The sequence below is a fragment of the Cydia fagiglandana genome, chromosome 2, assembly GCF_963556715.1.
Source record: "Cydia fagiglandana chromosome 2, ilCydFagi1.1, whole genome shotgun sequence".
Classification (NCBI taxonomy): domain Eukaryota; kingdom Metazoa; phylum Arthropoda; class Insecta; order Lepidoptera; family Tortricidae; genus Cydia; species Cydia fagiglandana.
In genome coordinates this window covers 23,927,467-23,946,862 of record NC_085933.1, presented here as the reverse complement: position 1 = coordinate 23,946,862, position 19,396 = coordinate 23,927,467, and the positions used below count along the sequence as shown (strand labels likewise).

Here is a 19,396-nt window from a genome sequence, read left to right as displayed (position 1 = left end):
GGCGATTCTGAAAAACATTGACATAAAGCCAAGTTTTCTTTCACTACTAAAAGTCATGACGGTTTTCACAACCTTTGCAATGACAGTAACTGTCAAAAACTGTGAAATTGCCAGCGCGAAAACATCAAGTGATACATAAATTTTTAATGAACGTACAAAAAGTCTGGAAAGTGGGACGTATGCCACAAGTTTCACCGTATATTCTCAACGACCCGGCTATGTGAGTTTATCTTATAAACCGAGGTAATTTGGCCTTGCTATCCGTAATAAATTCGCGTTATCACAGACCTTACTTACACTGGTTTTTAAGAATATTTTACCCACCCGGTGTACGGTCGACGTCAAAGATATGTTTGCATTTTTCGCCTTATTACAAAGGAGTAAGGTGCAAAAGTGTAAACATATTTTTGACTTCGACTATACATCCAGTGGTAGGAATGAAAGTTTTGAATGAGGACGGAATGGATCCAAGACCGACAGTCTGCGCAAAACTGCATCTTTTATATTCTTTTTACGTTTGCTCCTCAAATACAGTGTAATATTTTAAGCTTTAGAATTTGTATATCTCATGAAAGTTTTGTTGCAGAATATTTAGAAATCGCTGGAGATTTAGAAGGAAATGGATCATTGCTTTCCTGAAAAAGATTTTTTTATTTAATTATCCGTTCTGAACCTGACTAATAAAATTCTGAATATACGAACGTTTTTCACAGAAACGAAATATTAAGTTTAGACACGACATCAAGGCAGGGGGCCGCTTTTTTTAAATTTCGAGCGCTTAAAATATGTTTTAAACGGCGAATTGATATTTTTTGAAAACGAGACATTTCGTGACCAAGTGCGGGTACTTCGAAATTCTAGAGCAGGTAGATGTTGATGTCAAACTAGTCTTTCTCCGAGACCACGGGGACTATGCCGTCCTCGAAACGTCTGAGGTAATCTTAAGGTTTCAGTAGGATATGTACGCGATTAAGTGCCGTTGAACAAAATAATAACTTTCAATCTCATGTACATAATATAAAAGAAGTGTACATATAATGGTACAGTTTAAAAATCGTTCTACAACAAATTGAACTACATAACATAACTTAAGGTCTCTACGCAAAATTAACGCCTTAAACCAGTCTATTTAGAGTAAGCTAATCGATACTCGTCTTTAGCAATACACTATTCATTTCCTATTGAAGGACGGCTGAACGATTAGGCTAAGTATAAAGCGAACGGTAGCCTAGAAGGTCGTACAGGTAAAGTCTTACATACATAATACAACCTAATATTATATTATACTTACTCGTTGGTGGTACTTAAATGAAAATAAACCTAAAATAAATATGTCACTTGGCATGGTAATATGGACGATGTATATAAGTAATTTACAAATGTAGTGCAAAATTGTTTTCCTTCGTATTTTCTCGGAAATGTTCGTATGAAGTTTCCGTGAAAATACGAAGGAAAATAATTATGTACTACACCTGTCATCATCATCATCATCTCAGCCATAAGACGTCCACTGCTGAACATAGGCCTCCCCCTTGGACCTCCATACGTGCCGGTTGGAAGCGACCCGCATCCAGCGTCTTCCGGCGACCTTAACAAGATCGTCTGTCCATCTTGTGGGTGGACGTCCTACGCTGCGCTTGCTAGTCCGTGGTCTCCACTCGAGCACTTTTCGACCCCATCGGCCATCTTCTCTGCGTGCAATGTGGCCTGCCCATTGCCACTTCAGCTTGCTAATCCGGTGGGCTATGTCGGTGACTTTAGTTCGTCTACGGATCTCCTCATTTCTGATTCGATCACGTAGAGAAACTCCGAGCATAGCCCTCTCCATAGCTCGTTGAGCGACTTTGAGTTTTGAGATGAGGCCGATAGTGAAAGACCACGTTTCGGAGCCGTAAGTCATCACTGGTAACACACATTGATTAAAGACTTTCGTCTTGAGGCACTGAGGTATGTCGGACGAAAAGACATTACGTAGTTTCCCGAACGCTGCCCAACCGAGTTGGATTCGGCGGTTGACCTCTTTCTCGAAGTTGGACCTACCTAATTGGACTACTTGTCCTAGGTAGATGTACGAGTCAACAACTTCGAGTACCGAGTTCCCAACAGAGACTGGGATGGGCACAACATTGGCATTTGACATAAGTTTCGTCTTGTCCATGTTCATTTTCAAGCCCACCCGTTGTGAAACTCGGTTGAGGTCATCGAGCATCATGCTGAGTTCCTCCATCGACTTTGCCATGACTACGATATCGTCGGCAAACCGAAGGTGAGTGATATATTCGCCGTTGATGTTGAACACCTGTAGGCCTACTATTTATTAGTAATTAAGAAAAACAATATATTCCGTTATGTGAAGGAACTAATTCGAATACTGGAGGGCAAGATGACAATCGTACCTACATATCGACAGATACCAAGCGAAAAGTAAACATTATATATTGGGATGTCAGATGATACGAAAAGTCAGGTGATTAATTTATACTTAAGTTTCGATATTTCGATAACATATCCCGCATAAAAAAAATAACTGGATATCAAATATTTTTTACTAATATAAAAAATTCCGAAATTCAATCTCATGTTAATTTCCGTGAATCTTATGCTGACAAAAAGCGATTCCATGAAAAAAGGGTTTTGAAAATATGAAACATTTTCCCTAGAAAAAACGACAGAATCCTCAGGTCAGGATTTAATTTTCCGCTCCCTTAAGTTCCGGATAACGTAGAAAAACTTAAATCAGTAAACCAAGGTCGAAAAACCGTCGATGCGGAAATATGCCAATGTTTTATTCATACGGGGCTAAAATGACGGCGTTCGTGCCATTTTGCGAATGGTACACGCGCAAATAGATATTTTTTATGTACAAGGTTATAAAGCATTCGTGCGTACTGTTTTACTTACATTTCGTATTGTTAACAGTTTTAGTACTCGAGAGAGTTAAGTAATGCAACAGTTTTCAACATAATATATTTTAAGAGGAAGGAAGATTATGATATTAAAATTTCAATGAAGAGGTCTTTATTTATTGTCTTTTTTTATATTATAACACTTTAAACTCTCGCGTTTTGTACACATATTCAATTACACAAACGGGTCTACCGCGAGTTTTTTTTCATATTATTTTTCATTCATAAAGTAACGAAATGTTTTCATCAGATCAGGGGCGAGGCGTCCATAAAACTCAAATTATAATAGCTCAGCTCGTAAAGAAAAATAAAGCCAGATTAGCACCGGTTTGCCTGAGAATATTTTGAACACGCCGCTACAGATAGTTATCCCAGAATGCAGCGAAGATACTTCGTAGAGACATAATGATAATGTATCGAAAATATTATTATGATAAAAAATACTCTTTACGTCAACACATGCAGCTTTAACCTAAAGAAAAACGTATACAATCCTTCGTACATGAAACAGGATTTTAATGTAAATGTTGATAACAATCTTAACACCCTAAAATATGACATCGAATAAGAGATACAATTAAAATAGTGCACATATATGGATGTCGATTTTGAAACTCTCCTAACAAGCATCACAAGCTACTCGTATTTCGGCTCACTCCGAACTCGGAATAGTCGAAATACAGCGACACACAACACACGTACCTATGCCTTTACAATATATTGAAGGTAGCATACGAAGCAATTCAATGGACTTAGGCTTTGGACCGGTGCAACGACAGGGGCGTAATAGGATTGTAGACTGAAAGAGGCTCGGAGGACATGTTTAGAGATTATGTATCAGTGGAGGAAAAAGATTAAAGGTATTTAACTATTGCAGGATGAAAATTCTATTGGAGAGCATAAATAAGTTTACATGTACTATATCATAACCAAACGGAGTAGTCATTAACAGGCATTCATCTATGTCGAGAATAGGCGGCCAATCGTTATACATATTGTATGGACAGACGTTAATCCGATATGGCTATTTTTACTTTACGTGCCCCTCCCCCGCAAAAATCGGCATCCCCAAGAGTATATTTATTTATTTGGACTGTTTTTTCACGTTTGTGGGAACTCTCAGAATGGTATGGCTAGAGGTAACAAATTCATCTTGTTTAATAGGTGTCCGAACGTTGTGATCCTTTACTAAACCCTTAACAAACAGAAAAGACAATTTAATACCCAAATATACACGACCCAATCTTCCTATATTAGACATTCATAAATGTTCCGGTTCCAGTTGAGCTTGTTTTTGCTTGGACAAACACAAAGTTGTGGGGTTCACAAATAATGCCAGCAGCATTCAAATATCAAAGTTAATCAACCAAAGATCTAATCCTGGGAGTGGGACGCGGCTGTTTGAAACCGCTTTTGAGTTTTGTTGTTCCCATCGCGATTACTTTGCAACGCAGCCAAGCGTTCGTCACATCCAAGGACCAGCCAAGATGACAATCGCTATCGCTTCGAAAACGAAACGCTTTGTGTGTCTTTATCACTGTCCCATATTAGTGCGACAGCGACAGTTGCGTTTTGATCGCGGATCGCGATACGGAGCGTATACGATTGGCATGTTAGTTACGCGGTCAGGAAAGAAAGCCAAGAATTTGCTGACTCTGGCGCCAATGAAGGAAGATTCACGCTATAACGGTTCGGGTTTGGGCCGAGGTGACCGACACTTCAGATTTCTATAGAAAGTATGACGGGTTCACCGATCACCTGTGATAGAAAACGAAGTGTCGGATCGTTACAGCATGAGTCATCCTTAATTCAGTCACAATCGACGCGCGGCGGTAAATGACATTTTTTTTTCTTTAGCCTATTAGTGTGTCCCACTGCCAGCAGTTGCCCAGGCAAAAGCCTCCCCTCTTTTCCGCCACTTGTCTCTGTCTAATGCACACTCCCGCCACTCCACGCAGAACGTATCTATTAGGTTGTCCCGCCTATTAATGTCATTAGAGTTTTTTTAAATTTTACATACATTTTTGTGACGTACGACTTTTAATATGTTTGTAAATGTATAGTAATTGTTTTTAATGAAATAAATGGAATGCGACATACCTGTACCACAAAAAAAAATGTTTACTACAGTTGCCTCCAGAAACTCGCGAACTAAATTGACATGAGTTTGACAAATAAAATGATACCAGGAATAGCAAAGAAAAAATAGTCAGGGGTATATGTCGATAAAATGATATCGATAAGTAAGATGCACCCATGTGATAATTATAATAAAGGGGTCACAAACGTTTTCGATTTGTATGAATGTGACGCGAAAAGTGGTTGAATCAATTGTAAGATTGTGACGTTACCAATCAAATCAGGAGGTGCGGATGTGAAACTGACAAGTTTCAATGCTAAGACGAAACAGGATCTGAGTTTTAAATATTTTAGTTAAATATACCCATCTCGCTAACGGTAGCGGCTTCTAAAACTAATGCGATAAGGACAAGGCGAAAATTATCTGTGCCGGACCGTTTTGCTTTTTTGGCTAATTGATATCAGTTTTGAATACTACGCCTCTCATTGCGGCATAGTCAAATTTTGGCCATTTTGAAAGGCTCTAGCGCCTTAAAAAACAAAAATATCAAAAAAAGCAAAACAGTCCGACACAGATATTGACAATATTAATCTGCGTTGAAAAAATCATTGCTCTAGCATCAAAACCCACGGAGGAAACAGTCGAGTACGTTTGTATGGAGAGATGACCACTCCTGTTGGCTCTTAATATGCAGGTTTGGGGGCAAGTTGTTTAAATCAAGAGCTCGCGGTTCTCGCCATAAATCTAAAATTAGTGATTTAATTTTATACAATGTGACCGGTAGATGAGATTGATCGATAATTAAAGTTAGATCAAGAAAAGTCTGCAGCGATTTTGATGGCCCACTGACTTTTGACGTTTAAAATAATACTTGCACTGCGTGGGCTATTAAAATCGCTGCAGACTTTTTTTGGTCTAACTGTATTTAAATTCTGACCTAATTGTCAACTTGAATGTCCAGTTTAGGTACTGGTCTTCTTTACAATCGAAGCAATAGGGATCATCGAGACGATTTAATTTTTACGTCCACACCACACAAAATAAATGAGAAATTTTATCTTATTTCCCCATCTGGGTCGGCCTTATTTGTATTTAGAGCCAAAATCACTGTTTCTATGTTATCACCTACAACTTGTTACTCTAGCTGTAAGTTTTCCTTACAAATAAAATAATATAAATATAAGAAAATATTTATTTAATTACCTACAATATGTTTATCCAATATTCTTGTATCTATTACTATAAAAATGCACAATTTTCGAAATACCAATTAACATTTGTAAAATAATTTAAATTACTTAAAGATACATTTTTAATGACCGCGCAACAGTAGCGCCGCTAGCGGTGAATTCTCGCGATATTCTCTAATTCAAACTTTTTAGAAAATATCGATATAAACAGCACTGGCCATACTGTGGTATCATTTGTGCACATTGACCTGTCAATTTAGTTCGCGAGATTCTGGAGGCAACCTTAGTTATTCTTCGATAAAGGATAATATCGTAAATGTGAAAAAATTCAAAAAGTTTCAAGAAAGTAAAGTCGTATCCGATGTAAGCCCACGTGGGGACTGTAGCCCGCCCCATCTTATTAGATGTAACAGTGGTTTGTTAAATTTATTTGCGTAATTTATTTTTACGGTGGGAACCTGGTAACATTAATTGCATGTCAAAAATACGTAAGTAAACTAACTATAACGGGTTAGCACTGATTGACTAGCACGTTATCTTTTCGCGGATGAGCAAAGTAATATTCCAGTTTCTGGTTCTTTATTTTTACATTATACTGGTCCTATTAATACAAATGCTCGCTTGAGCCCAATGAGCAATGTTAAGAACGCCCTTGCTTTGTGGGTCAAACCGTCGTTTAGGGTTGGTTTGATTTCCGCAAGTACTTTGTTTATTTCTTTTATGCCGTTCTATTGGAGAGCAAGTGCCTTTTGAGGCGCTGTAATTACTGCCCCAATAGCTTGCAGAACTGTGAGTGTGATTTCCACTATTTATTTCATCATCATTCATTTAAGAGTTAGACTCTTGTCGGTGGAGCGATTTCCATGTATGTCGGTCCTCTGCCTTCTCCTTGACAGCCTGATACGACACGACGTTGAGCTTTTCCTTTACTTGATCTATGTACGTTCTCCTTGGTCTCCCCCTCCGTCTTGTTGCCTCAACTTTCCCTTCAATGATATTTTTGATAAATTCGTCGTGTCGTAGCAGGTGACCAAGCATCAAGCATATACTTTTTATTTAGGCTTATAAGTTAACTACTACATTTTTATTATATTATAATAAAACTCTGTTGCCGCTATAAAAAGTACGGAACCCTCGGTGGGCAAGTCCGGCTCGCACTTGTACGGTTTTTATTTCTATCTACGACCTTACGTAAAATCGCAATTTTAAATATCCACTCCCAAGTATAAGATGAACCCATTCAGTCGAAATATCTACCCATTTCCTTTTCTCATTGCCTCTACTTCGTACAGCATTAACCTTTCAAACATTCCGGTCTGAGGAACGTCATTCGATCAGCTGTAAAAAGATCTAGAACCGGTTGATGCCGTTCGATAACCTCCGAATAGGTAGCTCGGAAATCGCTGACAGAAAAAAATAAAAGCTCTCAAAGAATCGCCAATTCAATTTCTATAGCCGTTGATGCAAAAATTTCCGTTTCTCCGTTCGTACTGAATTTGCTATGGATTGTAATATTTTAAGATGAATTCGACGCTCGTTTGGAATTTACGTTATATATGGAATTGCGTAATGACTCTTGCCATTTCCATTCTATAGGGATTCGTTGTCCAATTTGGCAAAATCGTTTGAGTTTATCCCGATACAACTTTTTTTCTGTAGCGAAAATTGACACCGAAATTCATAACGTTTTTATTTAGTGCAAAATAAAATATATCTGTTAAAAAGGCTGTTTGGAATGGAAATTCTATAGTGATTCCGATTTCTCTTATTGGACAGTTGTTTGCTTTGGAAATTGAAACTGCGCAGAAGTTTAGATTACCTTCTCATATTGACAAAAATACAATTTCTATAGTCGTTATTACCACGTACGGAGTAAAAACGAGCAATGGGTTACATATAGGTTACAAAGGGTGACCCCGTTGCATGCTTCACGTAGGTATACTAAACTTGATATCTGAAATTAATCATTCACATAATGTATATTACTTTATGTATCTTTATATTTATCTTTATTTATAAAAACAGGCCTGTGTGTTATACAAACCTATAGTTCGTTTTTTTATTATTAACCTATAGTTATTTCTATTAGAAATAAGGTAAACAATCTTGATGTGTCTTTTTATTGAAAAACACGATTTAAAAATAAGTCACGGCAAATATGTAACAATTATGAATCTAATACGATCATTTCTATTCTTTTGCTTTCATAAATAATAGGTACTGATTTTTAAAAAGCGTTTTTCAATTAAAAGACATTTCAAGATCGCTTTCCTTCTTTCTAATTCTAAAAAAACGAGCTATACCTACATGTTATCCTCAAATATTGTAGAACTCCAATAAGAAAGCTAGTACAGTGAAACCTGGATAAGTGGGATCTCAAGGGACGAGCAAATTTGTCTCACTTAAAGAGGTTTACCACTTACCCAGGCTCCCAGTTAGCCAGGTACAAATAAATTTCTGTCTCATTTACAGAGGGTCCAGTTAATAGAGGTGAGAATAGAGGATATAGTCTCAGTTATAGAGGTGGTTAATAAGGTATTTACTAATTATCTTTAAAAATAAGGTAAAATAATCCTTGTCCTTAAATATTTTTAAAGTCAGTTTAAATATTTCTCTGAATTTATTTTGAATGATTCTCCAAGGGATAGATATTTCAAAATTAAATTAAATTTGATACGGACTTCATTGCGTATTACAAATTTAATAAATAAAAATTTTTTTTCGTGTTAGGTATCAAAATTTCAGCTTTCGTTTCGATAGTTTTAACTACTTACATAAATTAACTAAATCAAACTTGAAGTTGTTTAGACACAATTAGGCAAATGCGGAATTTGTGGATAGACTAAGAGTTAGTAAGAATACGGAAATTGTTCAATGAAGTCCAAGTTAGAGAGGTCATAGATTGACGTTATCTCACAGAAGTCAATTCCCTATAAGTACAATTCAAAAAAACAAATAGGAAAATGTAATCTTATAAATATAGTCTCAGTAAAAGAGGTAAAATACACTCTCGGTCTCAATTATAGAGGTAAATGTGACTATAAAATCACAGCAACGAATCCCAGTTATAGAGGTTCGTTTTTTCTCAGTAACAGAGGTAATTCAGTGCTAAAGTGTCGGGACCGCACCATGAGTCCCAGCTATAGAGGTTTCTCACTTATCCAGGTCCCACTTAACCAGGTTTCACTGTAATCGGATTATGGAGGAACATAATTATATAATCGTCGGTAGCAGGACTATCCTCTATAAAGCTACCATATTGTCGCATTCGACTACACAGTCTGCATTACATTGTTACCAAACTAAACATAGAAATCGCATTAAATTACATTTCACACTACATTACACGCATTACATTACATTTAACACTGTCCATTTGCTCCCTTGCAGCTAAACCACACCAAAATATCATGGTCATATATCACTATGCATTTGGGGGTTAACCGTACCCACAGTATTAGCGAGGAAGCACGTACTATACCGCACCGCACGTGATTCGGCTTATTACCGAAACGTACCATTATCAAGGTGGGAAAACTGGACCTGCCTGATTCGATCTAGTGTTGTTAAAGACTCGAGTAATCGAGATTGTTACCTTTTAACTCGATACAATTTATTTAGACGGTAGTTCATACAGCGATCTGAAAGCTTTTACTACTATCTTGTCTGTACTTTTTTATTACAAGGAGATAAAACTGAAACATACAAGTGAAAAACGATATAACTAGGCAGAAAATACGTGACTATTAGTTAGTCCAAGTATTAATAGTTTTGTCCAAGATTTATGGTTTTCATCGCTTTGTTGGGAATAAGAACTGTCTTAAATAACTAGAAATGATATCATCAATTTGGTCTTTGATAAAGGAACGACTGCGTAATTACATTATATTTGAATATAAACATAAAACAACGAGGATATAGATCATTTCCTAACCACCAGATTTAATGATGAAATAATTATTATAAGATTCGAGTCCTTTCCAGTTACTGCTAAGTCTTTCAAGCGAAATTTCTAGAATTCAAGACTAAACCAGATTTAGACTTATAAGACTCAATTTCTTGCCAACACTAGTTCGATCTAATTCTAAAAGCCTCTGGCGAGTCGGCCAGTATTTGACAGGCGCACAAAAAGGAAACGAAAAAGATGCTGAGAATAGGAATGGCTGCTTTAAACTCGCTTGAGGGGAAAATGTTAGAATGAGCTCAGCAAAAAGCGGATAACGAATTTTCGGCACTTTTATAGCGTAAGCATTTTTAATGTCGCCATAATTTTCGTTTTTTATATATAAATATATATAAACTTGTTCTTACTGAGTAATTAGCACTGCAAAGTACGGAAAGGTATAAAATTTATTCTTTAACAATTTTTTCACATAACTAGCTTAAAACAGTGAAGATAATGGCCATTAAATTTAACGTTTTCACAGAATCAGCGATACTCACAGACAGACATGAAACTTAACCCTTAATCAAACGGAACACTTTTTATGAGGTTTTTGAAAACTAAGAATGGTTTCTAGGTAATTTGGGTGCGTAGATTACGAAAAAATATATAAAAAGAATTTTAGTGGGGGGAAAGGGGGGTTTTGCGGTGGGAAATAATTTCCCGTTATCCGTTACGGAATAGCAAAATTTTGAATGAAGTGGGAAATAGTTTCCCATTGTCCGATACGGTTACGAACTTTTTACTAGTTAGTAGCTCCCCCCGGCTTTGCTTGGAATTCAAGTATGAGCCTTCAACGTTATCTTCAAAAATCAATGAAATAAATAAAAGAAAAAAGAAAACAAAAACAGGCACAGATTTTTTTGTGCAACAGGCAAACGGGCATATATTTTTATTTTTGGAAACCAATTAAAATTTAGGTGGAGAACAAACACTGGGAAATAATTTCCCACTAGATAAAACCTACCAATTTTTTTCTAAATCGTACGTTCAGGAAAAAACAATGGGAAATAATTACCCACTTACTAAAACCTTGGCTAAATCATATCGTTATCACAATTCCTTTCAAGCAAAACACAGGGAAAATAAGTCTAGTTTATGATAGTATTCAGTGTATGCACTTACAAGATTTTTTTTCGCACTTAACCTCAAAACACTAAAAAAATTGTCGTTATTGCAAAAAAAATCACAACAACTGACATTGACTTTGACGTATGGTCACAAATGGCGGCCAATAGATAAGTGTTGCCATTTTTCAAATTCAAAATGTTACTAAGATTTTAAATCTATATGGTTGGTATCGCTGAGTGCTGCCTTTAAAAAGATAAAAAATTAATAAAAAAAAATATATAAAATAAAAAAAAAATTTCGTAAATGAGAATGAAGTGGGAAATAATTTCCCGATATTTGATTAAGGGTTAAATATTTAATGTAGGACATTTCGTTTAATAAATGGCTGAAATGAATAAAAACAGAAACATTTTAAATAAAGTAGCAATTACTCGGTATAAAATGGCAGTGAATATCGGGAGGCATTGTCTGAAATTCCGTCACTTATATTTTGTATCGAAGCGGGAAATGGAAAGGCTGCGTTGAGCATATTGGATTGTGTTTATGTTTATTTCATTACAACGGGTAGTGCGATACAATATGTGACCCAATTTCTTATTTCCTTCGGAAACTGCTGTATGGAATGAAAATCTTGGGATTACCTTGGCCCGTTAATGGAATGTTTGGGTGATACTTAAAAGAAATGTGTTAATTCACTTAGGCCCACTTGCACCATTCCACTAACCCGGGGTTAAGCGGTTAAACCTAATAACCTAATGTCAAATTGTACTGGTAACCATGGAAACTCCAGGTATAACCGGTTATCCCCAGGTTAGTAGAATGGTGCAAGTGGGCCTTAGGTACGTTACGTCTATCAAAGAATTGGAAGTGATTCGATGCAATTTGACCCGTACATTTTCACAGGTAGAACGAGCTACCAACATAATTACAACCGGTCTGACCTAGTGTAGTCACCCTGCCTGTGAAGCCAAAAGTCCTGGGTTGGGGCATTTATTTGGGTGATGAACACAGATACTTAATTGTTCCTGAGTCATGGGCGTTTTTTATGTATATAAGTATATATGTACCTATACATCTATATCAGTATGTATATCGTCGCCTAGCACCCATAGTACAAGCTTTGCTTAGTTTAAGGCTAGGTTGATATGTGTAAGATGTCCTCTAAATCCCCTAATATTTATTTTTCAGTAAATTATAATATCTCGCAAAGACATATTACGTGATGCACTAATTTAAACTTTCACGATTCTTACACATTACCATTTTATCCGGAATTAGCTAAAAAACACTATTCAATATAATCATTTTATCATCATCGTTTTCATTAATTACATAAAAAAGAAACACGTTTGTTGTAAGTAATTAGTGTGAAGTACAAGAACCCGTGAAGGTTTAAAAAAATATTCTGCAATGCACTTAAAATTGGCGCCCAAATGTGGGCTTGACTGGGCCGGTCACGTCTACCGCATGCATCTAGAGAAGTGGGCTAGCTTAGCCACCAAGTTGATGCCGGTGGAGGGACGTGGACGGGGCAAGCCCAAACGGAGATGGCGGGATGGACAACTACCTGAACAACTGGCCGGAAGAAACATCAAATCGGGAGTCGTGGAAATGAAAGGGAGAGGAGCCTATTTGAGTGTCTAGCAGTGGAACACTCTAATAGGCTAGGAATAAAATGTTAAAATGAATTGTTAGGTTGCTACAAATAATAATGTAGATCTATTTTGGGTGTATACATATAAAGGCGAACTGTTAACTGTTATATTTGTTGTTAATGGTTCGTTTTCTACCTGTACCTATATCAGCCGTCTATCCATCAAAACATTATTTATTATGAATGGGTCCAACTCAAACTTGACTAAGTTATATTTTCCTGTTATGAAGTTCAACAGTTGATATATCAACTAAACTTTGTTTTCTTATTCTTATTTTTTTTACCTTGACGTAATATAAAATTTCATAAAGAAGACTCTGAAGTACTCTGGGGAATAAACCCACGGCAGGATATAATTTTCTATGTAGGATGTTTGACGGCTTTCTAAATAAATAAACGGATATTGATAGATGATATCGCTGTCGGGTACCGTAAAATTAGTAGGTTAGTACATATGTCTCACGATAGTTGAAATTCGAGTAATAAAGTTATTTCAAGCAAATAGCTGCACATAAGATACACGATACATTTCAAACATATGATCACTTCAATGGTACTAGATAAACGCAGTTTTAGGTATTTTCGTCTCAAAGATTTAGGGCCATAAGCCATAAATTACGCGATCAAAGTAGCAGCCAAAAGCTAGTATCAGTATCGAACTGACAACTCCCTTTTCGTCGCTAAAAAAAATAAAACATTCCAGTACAATCAATGACCCCGCAGAGTGTAAATAAAACATTGTCACTACGCATTTTTCCGAAACCTTTTATCCGTACATTTCGCGTGAAAGCGCACGTCCCGTTTTCTGTGACATTCGTGGCTGAGCACCGTTTTCCATAATTGAAAACATTCTTTTACATCACTTTTCACTTAGCCTTCTTGAATATTCTTAAATGTTCGAAGTATTCTTAAAAGGCGACGGAAAAGACTTATAGACTATACATTTTAAAGGAACCGGAACGCGCGTATGACCTAGCCAAGATAACAATCGTTGGCGACTTAGCAAACGAAACGCCTCCCTCTCTCTCTCTTTCACACCAATAAGGAAGTGATGGAGAAGTTAAGAAAGAAATTAATAGAGAAAAAATAATTATTTTACTGCCTAGCCCCTGGAGTTACAAGCGTTTTATAAAAGTATCCGTGAAAGGTATAAGAATTTGCTTCGCCTTATACCACCCTCACAATAGAGTTAGAACCTAACAGATACCTTATTCAGAGATACCGTTCGTATTCAGACTATACCAGCACAGCATAAGGTACTGTTGCAGTATGTCGGTGCGACATTGCTGCCGACAGCATCTCTGCAGCAAATATCAAAAATCCGGGCAGCAAACATCGATTTTGAAATTTGCAGCAATGGAGTCTGCAGTAATGCCACACTGCAATAATTTTAACGATATAATATTTTAAACTCTCGCGTTTATGTGTTTTGTGTGTGTTGTATATACATATATTGGAATTTAAGGTAAAAACAATGAAATCATATCGTGGAAGACCGCCCTTAAGTAAAGTAAGTCAAGAGTAACCCTTCAGGCAGGTGCAGTTCATCGGAACCGTCCTAGTTTTTCTAGCACTTGAGGTGACTAGATTTTTCCAATTTTGCCAATGGCACTTATCGTTTTTATCAGAACAGTAAGGATTTGTAAGGGCCTCCTTAAGCTGGGAGTTAGAGTGAATTTATGTGAAGTTTTTAAATAATATATTTTTCTTCCTACGTGGATATGTGTTGTTGTTTGAGATTTTCATGGAAAATGAAATTGTAACAAGTAGTGAGTATTGTACGAGTATGTAATTGGGTATCTCTAAGGTAAGGCTCGAATCTCTAAGGTATAATCAATCCCTACTAATAAATTAACTTGAGGAAGAACAAGTTACCTAGAAGTTTTGTATGTAAAACTTCCACTTGGTCTAATTTCTTTGTCGAAAAAGATGGTATCGGTTGTTGGACTGTACGAGTATTTTAATGATAAGAGTATTTCGATTCGGGGACCTCTTCGGAGAAACCGAGGGTTTTGCCTGTGCAATTGCGGACGAAGTTATCATGACGAATAACTACCGGAGATATATCCTGAAGGACGGTACGGTCGACATTTGTCGGGCATGCCGCCGTCCCGGAGAGTCACTCAGGCATATTATCTCCGGTTGTTCTCATCTTGCTAACGGCGAGTACTTGCACAGACATAATCTCGTAGCCAGAATTATTCACCAGCAACTTGCCCTCCTATACGGCCTTGTGGACCGTGAAGTGCCGTACTACAAGTACTCACCTGCGCCAGTTCTCGAAAATGGTCGTGCCACGCTCTATTGGGATCGATCTATCATCACTGACAGGACTATTGTAGCCAATAAGCCTGACATCGTGCTGATAGATCGATCGCAGCGCCGGGCTGTGCTCGTCGACGTCACCATCCCCCATGATGAGAATCTCGTGAAGGCCGAGAAGGACAAGTCCAGCAAGTACCTAGACTTAGCTCACGAGATAACCGCCATGTGGGATGTTGACTCGACGATCATTGTTCCTATAGTCGTGTCAGCGAACGGTCTCATAGCGAAGAGTCTCGACCAACACCTAGAGAGACTCTCGCTAGGTGGTTGGATCAAGGGTCAGATGCAGAAGGCGGTAATTTTGGACACGGCGCGTATAGTACGTCGATTCCTCACTCTGCGGCCCTGACCACCGGCAGCTTGGGCCCTGCCCCGCTGCCGGCGGCACCCTAGGTTAGGTTTTTTATTATGTGTTTATAATTTTCTTTTTATTGTTTGTAAGTGTTTTTATATTTTACTTTTATATCCATATTATAATTAACCTAACTTAAGAAGAAAAATAAATAAAGAGTATTTTACCTTAGATATTGAGTATATTCAAATTTACAAAAAATTTGAAAAACAGCATTTGACACGACCAATCAATAAAATCTGAAGATCTATACTGTCAGTTTCTTTTTTAAAACAATTTTGAATTTATAAAAAGAAAGAAAAATAAAGCCAAAGAAAAAAACTTCAAAGAGTCTGTAACATTTGTATTACAATTTCTAGCAACGATAAGTAGTACCGGATATAAAATAGATAGATACATAGATACATGATAAGATACATTGTATATTTGTTACTTGAATTTCCATGCCAAGTCTCATTTCATTTCAGCAAATAATGACAACGTAACTTCGATTGAATGGTGGTGTGTTTTTCAGTTCTGCCTTAGTTAAATTTTGAGAGTAAAGAGAATACGACAGAAACAAAACAATACTCTCCTTTTTTGGTCAGTCGTGTAAAAAAGGACTGAGGGCCTACCACGAACACCGAAATTCGCAAATCGTGGGCATCTCTCTTTTACTCCAATTAAGGCGTATTGAGAGTGACAGAGAAAAATGTTCGCAATTTGCGAACCTTTCTGTTCGCGGTGGACCCTTAGACTTTAGCTTAACGCATCAGATTGTTTATACGACTAAATCCAAGCTCCTTGTACGACTTTATTACACGCGACCCTATCTTTACATTATCTGTCGCATAAATAGCTTTCTCCACTAAACTTACCATAATATTGTCCTTAAAAACCCTATTTACATAGACCCTCTGGCCTCGAGGGACCGAACCGACTTCATCTGTAAGGACACGCCCGTCTCATATATTTACTATGGCATTTATGATAATAATGTCAAGTAAACATGTTATAGTTATGGCATAGAATATAATAATATCTCCTCATAAGTTTTTAGTTTTTCCATCAACTTTTGAACTAACCATGGCGAATGTCAAACTATTGGTCTTATTTGTATAAAAGATAGAAATTGCTTATACATTTCCCTTGATAGTTGCCTTCCCATGGAAGTAATTGCCTTGTCAAAGTGAAGCAAAAGCTATGCGTTGTTGCGAGATCGCTTAAAGGGAGCCGTTCTTTTGCGAGACTACTGGACGATTAAAACTTTTCATTTGTTATTGATAATACCAACTTGATTACGACTCTAGGTAAAGTAAGTGAAAAATGTGAACTGAAAGCAGAATAAATTATATTCACAACTAAAAATTCAAAAGTTAGTCGGCAAACTTCCCCCATTATTATGAAATTGAATGACAAATCGTTCAAATAAAGCCCAACCTCAAAGACCGACTTTGAATAACCACACTAGTTAGTAAACTGTGAGACATTGTGTAATCTCATTATAAGATTTTAGAACTAACATGTTAACTTGTTATTGAAGTCGAGGGTAATGAACATCGTAATTGGATTTGAGCAGTAACCGAATTAAGTTTAATTTGCATGTCGTTAACTATGCTTGAATGGCGGAGGTTTGCTTAAATAAATACGAGTATATTTTTTAAACTAAATTTTACTACGCATCGATGTTGACACGGTTTATTTGTTCAATATTTTAATTACATATATGGCTTTATTGAAATAACGATGAAAAGACAAAATTAATGACACAAATCTGTTACTTTTCCCAAACAATATATGGTTGATTAGCAGAATCACGAATTGTTTAGTTTGAGTATTGTTGTTTAGGTCATTTATTTATGCAATGTGTACAGACACTTGTTCCCATTTCCATAAATAACCGATAGGTACCTATAGAAAATAACTAGGTACTTCTATACTGGCTTTTGGAGGTCCAAAGCACCTGTTAAGTAATGGAGGGTAGTTCTCACAGCGTTTAACCGCTCTCATTGTCTTGTTCACAGTTTCCTATTACTGAGTAATGGCATCGGAATCAAAATATGAGAGCATTATTTATAAAATATTAGTTATTTTTTTTTATCTTAGCCTTGAAAAGTATGAGAGTGTCCCACTGCTCGGCAAAGGCCTCTCATCATCATAACTCCCAATTTTGTGCTTCCCCCGGCTAGGTGTAAGGAAGCTTAAAATTACTTAACACAAGAAATTAAAAATTGACGTCTAAATTAATGCTAAACATAATCCATTAAGCGTTTAAAATGAGGTAAAAATCAGTGTAGTATTAGGTCAAGCCTTGAGATTCATCCAAATCACCCTTTTAATGGCCCGCCCGTAATATATAAATCGCCCGTTCTCGATAAATACGAGTATATTTGAATAACTTCCCTTATATCATTCACTAACACACGCACGATTAAACAATAGTTTGGCCATGCGCACACATGCCCTATTTACTTTGGTATTCGAATGGATTGAAGTCACTTTTCCTAACAGCACTGTATTTGCTATAATAACACGGGCTGGAAATGTATAAATAAATGGTACGCCTACGCTTAAATTCTAGATATAAATATCTTATTACGTATAGGAGACGCTTTTTAGCCAAAAAGAGACTAAAGTGATTTCAAACTTCAAACTTTTATTTGCTATAATTGCTCGTATATACATAGGTATGTTATTATAAAGCTTTACAAAAGGTATCTGCACATTTAGCCAGAACGAATGCAAATTAATAAATATAAAAACATATTTACATAATCCAAACATAATATTTACAAAAGCCAAACATATTTACCGATATTCAAAGAAATTTCAAAGCCTACTAAGTACGTATTTATACCTACGTTATAACAAGGGCCGAATTTTATGTTGCTTTCGATTTTTATTCCGTCAATTTTGGACAAAGCGTTTCAATACCTGAATGGAAGAAATAAAATACCTACTATGTGTTTATTGTGACCTTGGATTAGACGACCAAATTATGTTGAAAGTTTGTTCACAAATTTAAGCCTAAAAGGGTCTATACTATACCGTATTAACGGCTTATTTAGAAGTAGGGGCTTATAAACATTATGTTTACGTAAATATCGTGCTCTCTCAACATAATTTATTTAGATTATCCCAACTAGGGCATCTAATATCGGACAGTTCTCAATACCGGTACTGAAATCCAATATTAGCCCTAAATAGGTATCGGAATTCCGGAATGAATACCCATATTGATATTCATGATTCAAAAGCTTTGTTTCTGTTTAAGTATATCATATTTTTTGTTGATTGGAATTCACGTTTAATTAAATACACGAAATTGCTTATTACAATAAATTATTTCATTATTTTCATATTTATCTGCTAACTAACTTATCTTATTTCGCAAAAATTGCAGTTTTAGGTATATCATATTTTTTTATATAAAACTATACTAAAAATCCAATACCGGAATTTCGATATAATCAATTCCGTATTGCGATATCGTTATAATCGGTCTGATATTCCAGTATTTCGGGACCGGGATACCGGTATTTATGACATAATCCCAACCCAAATTGTAGGTAAAACCACAGAATAAATAGTACAGAAGACTCACTCTCTAACAAAACGCGTCTGTCACGATCAGCACAGATATGGCCGCTAGGTGGCGACAGCGCCACGCGCGGCTTATGGCAAACCCCAAAATTGGGGTCGAACGGATGGACTTTTAGCTTTTAGCAAAGCTACGAAATCGCGGAGTGAGACACGCCTGGTAAAACTAAATCGATAAGAATCCATCGCGATTTGTGTCACTGTACTAGATTGGTTGTACGCTAGCGAACACGTAACATAATACATTATTTAAATAGGTTTCAGTTTCATTCAATCTATCTTTGAATAAGTGATGG

The 19,396-nt window shown here is 36.5% G+C and overlaps 1 protein-coding gene across 1 annotated transcript in view; it reads right to left on the bottom strand.

Annotated features, from left to right (window-relative positions):
- Positions 1-19,396, bottom strand: part of LOC134679085 (uncharacterized) — a 67,821-nt gene that overhangs the window by 32,267 nt on the left and 16,158 nt on the right. The window lies entirely within an intron of this gene.